Genomic DNA, 7,314 nt, shown 5'->3' with positions numbered 1-7,314 from the left:
GAACGGAACGCACCAGCAGTTGCCTGGGCTTCTGCCATTCCCATGCCCTGCTCCCACCGTAATGCCTCCAGTGATAGCAGCTCTTTCCTCTAACTTAGAGGTAGGCTGTGCTGCCCTGCTGTCTGCCCTGAGGTGCATGCGCAGTTGCCACCAGCATGGAGCTGATGCCGGAGCTGTGGAGCCCAGCGCAGCTGTTTGCAGCCTGCCCGTTGCTTGCTGCAGCTGCCCAGAGCCCAGGCTGGCTTCAAACAGCTGTGTTGAGCTCTGGAGCCCGGTCACCAGCTCTGTGCTGGGAGCAGGGGAGAGACCAGGGTTGCGCTGCCTCAGGCCCCTCCCCCACCGCCCGCTCTGATGCACAGGTGAAAGCGCCGGTATAGAGCTCATGCCTGGGCTCCGGAGCCCGGCACAGCTGTTTGGAGCCTTTTGGCCGCAGCCGGCCCTGGCTCTGGGTAACTGCTGCCAGCCACAGAGCGCGGACTGCTCCCAGCGGGCAGATGGGACGCTGCCAGCCCTGCTGGGAGCAGCCCAGGCTCCAGCAGCTACCCAGTGCCCGGGCTGGCTGTGGCATGCCAAGCAAAATGGCCTTGCACGCCATAGTTGGCATGCGTGCTGGGGGTTTCTGCCCCCTGCTCTAACTGCTCATAGCACCCTGCAAAAGCAACTACGTGCCCCTTGGCTTGCTGGATCCTGGGGGCCCAGACCCCACAGACTTTGTATTCTCTTCCCCTGCACATGGGTGAGGTGTGGAGCTCCTTGATCTCTGCAAGCTTCAGGCCTTGTTAGCCACCCATCCTTATGCACTCAACAACCACCCCTATGACTGTCCTACCTGACAGCCTCTGTCAGCCTCCCCTAGTTTCATCCTTCCACTCAAGGCTTCCCATGAAATTCCTTGTCACGGTCCAGTCTGCAGCAGGGCTGCACCACTGTTTCCCAGCTTCTTTTTGAGAGCTGTAGGGAAGCTGGGGGAGAATGCTTCCTTGACCCCCTGCTCTTTGCTTCTGTCAGTTTTAAGCTATTTATCTGTTTCAGTTCCCCTTTTCCCTTCTCTGCTGCCTGTGCTGCCATTGTCTCCTGTCTGTGCTGGGCTTTGGTTTAACCCAGGGGTGGACAGGTATTTGGGCCTCAGGGACGTATAAACAGCTCCGGGGAGCTGCAGCGGGCTGGTCAGTGCCCCCGCACCGTGAATAGTTAGGAGTCCGTGCTCCCTATTTCTTCTCCCTGCCACCGACAATACTCTACATTCCCAGCCCTGACCCTGGCCTGCCCTGTGCCCACTTGAGCCTCACCCTGGCCAGGGTGGACCAGCCTGAACCTGCGTGCACACACCTGACCACAGCCCTCCTTGCACCTGCCCATAGATTTCATACATTTCATACACATTAGGGCTGGAAGGGACCTCGGAAGATCATCGAGTTCAGCCCCCTGCCCGGCCGTTCTGGTTCCAGCTGCCTGGCGCCCCCCCCTGGTTTGCCCTGCAGCTCCTCACTGCTGCCTCTGGGCTGCCCAGCAGGGCGGCCGTGGCAGTGCAGGGAACCACAGGACAGTCTGGGCGTGGGCTTTGAGCAGCTGCAGCAAGAAGGTGCTGGGAGCTGAGAAGTGCGTGGGGCCACTGTTCCCTCATGCTGAGCAGCAGCTTCTGCTTTGCTATTGCTGCTAGTGCTGCTGCTCACCGTTGTCACAACCCAAGGGTGTGATTTTGTGTGCGCGCGCTTCAGCACTGCTAAATTATTCCCCGCCACAAGGAGCTTTCTTTGCGGACTCCACAACCATCTAGTGGAGGAGGAGGACTTCACGTCTCATGAAGAACTCTAAGCGCTGCGGAGCCTAATGGACCCAGCGTGTGCCTTAAGAAGGCTATAGGGGTCTGATCAACCTCTGGCCTCTCCCCGTCGCTGAGCGCGATCCCTCGACGAACCCCTTCCCTGCGCGCTTGTTCCACGGAGCCTAGCAAGCTTCGTGAGTGTGTGTATCCAGAGCTCTGTCCGAGTTATTTCAAGAGGCTCGAGTTTTCTGCGGGTCTTGTTCGAGTTCGTGTTGTGGAACCTAGCAAACTCCACGTGTCTGTCTGTAACTGCAACGCAAGCAAGTTTTTCCTGCCTGCACCGCGACCATCTACGGTGTAAGTAAAATAATCTTTAATCAACTGCTACGCATCCGTGCCTAATTCTAGTCCGCTGGCCTGCATTCCCCGACCCGCGTGCCAGGGCTGCTGGCCACAGCCCACCGCGTGCCCCCGAGGGCCTCAGACCGCTCCCAGCCCACACAACCGTGGGTGGACAAGTCTGGAGCAGGGGTGGGGCTGTACATGCTGTTTCTGGGTTGTCCATGGATGGCCCTGTTCACTGAGCTCAGAGCACGAGCGGGTCAGACGGGCTTGGAGCTGTGTTGGAGCTAGAGAGGCAGTTCAGCTGCAGCCCTGCTGCCTTGCCAGGGGATGGCGGGATGAGCCAGGGCCTGGATGGCGTCTGGGTCAGGTCGGACCGAGGGACCCTCTGCAGGCCAAACAGTCCCTCCACAGGCCAGATCTGGCCTCCAAGCTGTATTTTGCCTACCTCTGGTATAATGGGATGTATGTGTTACACCAAGAATGTCTCTGTAGAAGTACACGAGAACCAAAGCAAGTACCTCCATAAAATGTACACCAGATTATTGGGACATTACTAATCAGGCATTTTTGCCAAGAGCAGCTACTTACAGCAGAGAATACAGAGACGTACTCAGAACTGGGGTGGCCAGGTGCCAGGGCCTCTCGCAATACATCCTTCAGGTTTGAGGACAGTTCCACAGTCCCACATCTTTGCCTTTTTGTGGGGGTTTTATAAAGTTCAGGTTGAAATTCTGTATTCCAGGCCTTTTCTCTGAGGTAGGGATCTCTTGGCCCTTTGAGTAGAGAGCAGGGAAACTGAGTCATGGCCTGGGACCATTGTTCTTTCCTGAAGTTGCCTCATGAGCAGTGGGTGTCATTATTGGACTATACATCCCTACTCCCTTGAAACTTTTCTGCCAAGCTCTTCTTGGGGTTTTTAGACTGAGCTGCTTCTGGGATCAGAGTATCTGGAGGGAGGAGTAATGTTGTGGAATGTAGCCTAGCAAAAAAGAGGTCCTTGCCATGGGCTGCGACAGACCCATGGCACTTTAGTAGTCACAGAATATGGTTCTGCATTGAGGGGCCTTGTTTGACACCGAAGGATAATCATTTAAGATAATAATTCCCATATATTGCTTCTGAGAGTAGGAATGGGGGAGGAATGTATTCATTTTTTCTGCTTTTAGCTACTAGCAGGACATTTTTAACTGAGGATGTCCTTAGCTGATCTGAGCATATCCAGTGCCACATTTGTGCACATTGCTGCTCGGCACTGGCATCACTTGGAGTTTAGAAGATAACCCTCCTTTATACAGTTTCAGCTGTGTATGATGGGACTGCTTAAATAGAGGGGTTTTTAATCAGTGAGGCACGTTAGAAAGAACCTGGTAATGTTCAGTCTTTTGAGAGACAAGACCACGGCCCCTTTATGGTCGGGACCGTTTTGCAAGCTTAGAGCCAGAATTCTTGGGAAGTAGCAATTATTTTATTTATTACTGGAGTTCCTGGTTTTCTCTGTTAAAAAAATTGCCAATTCTCTGATGAAAACCCTCAAAATTATAACCTGCCTTTGCCTGTTACTACAATGAAATGCTGCTTGTGCCCCTCAGTCCCCCCGACCCCCATGCTTGCCAGCCCTGCTGGTGCCCTTAGTCCTGCCAGCCAGGGCAGGGAGGGAGGCCCCAGCTGCCAGGCCTATGCCCCCCACCCCTGGGAGGAGGCTACGGCTGCTGCAGCGGAGCAGAGCATCGAGCCTGGTTCCCGCCTGCTCTCTGTCTGCTGTGGGATTGGGCAGGGGGTGAGGCCAGCTCCCCGCTCTCGTGCGCACTCCTGGGGTGCAGAGAGGACTCCTGCCTGTCAGATCTGTGCTTGGGTGGATGTGGGCTCCTGCCCTGCTACCCTCCCCCAGGGCCCCTGCAACCTGGTGGGTGCACCCTGGCATGGCAGGGAACAGCAGAGCCACACAGGGAAGCTGCTTGCCACTAGGACCTCTGCCCCGCTCTGGCAACCTGTACCCTGCATGCATGGGGGCAGGGTTGCACTCCTCACTGGTGCTGCTCTTGCCCCAGAGACAGGTCTGGGGGCACGGGTCCCCACTGCCCTCCAGGAGTGCGCGCAGCCATGGGGAGCCATCCAGCCTCTCCCATCCTTCCTGCTCCCCACCAGGGTCCTGCAGGCAGAGACTGCAGCCCCCGGCCCCATGCACCGCCAAGCTGGGCAGCAGCCCCAGCCCCACCCAACTCCCTCCCTCCTGATGGGGGCCTCACTTTCCCCACCAGCTCCCCACCACTTACCTGCAGGAGCCGTGGCGTCCAGGGGCGGTCATGGTGCACTGCCACGCTCAAGGGATGCATGAGCACCCATGTGCACCCTGTACACGTTGCCTCTGTGCTGCATTCAGCTCCTGCCCTGCCATCGGTGTCGAGGAGGTGAGACCAACCTGCTGCTCGGTGCTGCCCTGCGGTGGTCCCGTCGGGGCCTTGATCCAGCACTTGAAGGCATTGAAAAAGCCGTGCTCAGAGCCGCCCTCCTGGAGCCGCACTGGGGAGACCCGGGCGGGAACCTAAGCTGCCTCTGCGCGGGGCTGGCGCAGGGCTTGGAGCCCAAAGACAAGGGTCAGGAACAAAGCCGGCTCCATCCCGGCCTCCCTGGCCTTCGACCTGCGCGGAGCAGCCGGGTTTTAAAGCCAGAGAAAAGAAAAACCTGCCGCGTGCTACTCCCTAGGGTTCAACCCGGGCTTTGCAGCCGCGAGATGAGGGCAGAGGGAGAGAGAGCGGCTCCGGGCCCGCAGCTGTAGCGATAAAGCGGGGGAGAGAAGAGACAAGGCCCCGTGGGCTCGGGCAGTCGCTAGAGCAGCGACCGGAGCCTTGCGCTCCCGCCGGGCGCTTGGGCAGCGCAGCCATTGGGTGGGAGGGTTGTGTGGGCAAAGTCGGTGCTAGTCCGCCTTGCTTCGTTCTGATTGGCCTTTGCTGAAAGAGGAGGGTGTAGGAGCTCTCTGATTGGCTGTCAGGCATTACTGAGGGGACTCCCTGCTCTGCGTGCCGATTGGTCCGACTGCGATGCCTAGGGGAGATTTTCGGCCGGCCGTCGCAGGGGTGTGCCGAGGGGCAAGGGGAGGGCTACCCGGCCCGGCCCAGGGTGCAGTCCCCTTTGCCCGAACCCCCGTGCCCAGGTTCCGGGCCCATGTGGCCCTCTTTTGAGGTATGTCGTTGCTAGCTATATTTGCACGGACTTTCCCATTTTTTTTAAGAGAAAAGGGAAGAAAAGCCCGTGGTTGTTCACTGCAAGACTTCACTTCAGTTCTAGTGCGGAGTCTGGTGCTCTTGGTGTAAAATAATAAAATATGGAGAAGGAGGGATGGAAGGGGCAGTGGTCTTCATTGTGTAGTTACTTTGATGACCTTGAAACTGTACAGAGATGCGTCTAATAATTATGTGTGTGTACACAGATGTGCATATAATGTGTGTGCAGAATCCGTGCCATAAGATACATAGAGATCCTACTGCCTTGTCTCTCTCTCTTTCTGACATAAGGGAAATCGCTTTAGGTATTCAAATACCACGACGGTTTCATCTGAGTATATATGAATATGGACAGGTACTAGATACATAAGGGGCGTGTCAGGCATCCATCCCTAGAGTATTACAAGAATCCCCTCAGTGCTGCCCTCATGTGGCTCGCCCTGCGCATTGCAGCCAGGACACAAGGGCGGAGAAGAAGGGAAAGGGTCTGAGCCGCCGACGCGTGTTTCTACCGGGGCTTCGCGGCCCGGGGACCCTGGCACGTCACAAAACGGGCCCAGTGCCGCGGTCCGGAGCTTCGCACTGGGCACGGCAGCCAGGAAAATCAGCCGGAGAAATAAAAACAGGCCTGGTGCTGCCGTCCCGTGCTGCACAGCGGGCCTTGCAGTCGGGCGACAAGGGCGGAGACAGAGGCTCGCTGCCGGTGGGCTTGGATCTTGCAGCACGCAGATAAAGCCAGATAGAGAAGAAGAAAAAAGGCCTCGCTCGCTTCGGGAGTAAATAGAGCAGTGACCGCGGCCGGGGCGGACACACGATTTACGGGGCATTGATTGTGGGCCGGGAGCGCGGCAGGGCCGGGATCGGAGGTTCGGGTTTTCATTGGCCATCTTTCGGAGTGACGCGATTGGGTGGAGTGGCCGAATGGGCGGGTTCACGGCCGCTCCGCCCTTCTTCACTCTGATTGGTTTTTGCAGGAGGGGGCGGGCCCAGAGACCCTACCCCCCCCCCCGGTTCCCACTTCTTTTTGGTTCCCGGGGCACGTGGGGGCCCGGGAACTGTGGGTGGTGTGCAAGTTTCTACGTGCCGATTGGTCCGACTCCGATCCTCAGCGGCCCTGCTCAGCTGCTTGGCTGTCCGCTGCCGTGTCCACAGCAGGCCCGGACACCCGACTGGTCCGGCAGCGCTGCGACGGGCTGTTCTGGAAACCGCGGCGGGTCGTGCGGGCGACGGCGTTCCCCACGGCGCGGGGCCTTCAGGCCCTCCCGTGGTCCCATCCGGGCCTGGACGCAGCACGTTGAGGGCGGAGAAAAATCCCTGCTCAGAGGCGCCCTCCTGTGGCCGCGCCGGGCATTGCCGCCTGCAGACCCGGGGAGGAACCCAAGCCGTTCCGCGCTCCCCGCGTGGGGCTGGAGCTGGGCCTGGAGCCTGGCGATAAGTACCAGGAACAGAGCCGGCTCCGTGCCGCCCTCCCTGAGCTTCAGCTTCTGCGTAGTAGCCAGGAATAAAATCCAGAGAAATATAAGCCTGCCCTGTGCTACTCCCCTATCTGGGCTTTGCAATGAAGAGAAGAGGGTAGAGAGGGAGAAAGAGGCTCCCGCCGCGCACCTGTAGCTCAGGCAGGCGGGAAATAAAGGCAGAGAGAGAAGAAAAAGGGCCTCGCTCGGGGCGTAACTAGAGCTGTGACCGCAGGCGGGGTTCGCGCTCCTCGGGGCAGACGCACGATTTAGGGGACATGGATCCCCGGACCGGGTGAGCGCAGAAGGGCCGGGATCGGAGGCTCGGGTTTTCATTGGCCATCTGGAAGGAAGTGGCGATTGGGTGGAGTTGCCTCATGGGCGGGGTCAGGGCTCCGCTGCCCGTCTTCGCTCTGATTGGCCTCTGCCGTTGGAGGCGGGCCAAGAAGCACGCCCTCCTTGTCTGCAGTTCATTGGCTGGCGGGGGCTATTTGGAGGGGGGAGAACTCTTTCGCCGTCCGATTGGTGC

Source organism: Alligator sinensis, unplaced genomic scaffold (assembly GCF_000455745.1).
Source record: "Alligator sinensis unplaced genomic scaffold, ASM45574v1 scaffold1170_1, whole genome shotgun sequence".
Lineage (NCBI taxonomy): Eukaryota > Metazoa > Chordata > Crocodylia > Alligatoridae > Alligator > Alligator sinensis.
This window is presented reverse-complemented; position numbering follows the sequence as displayed.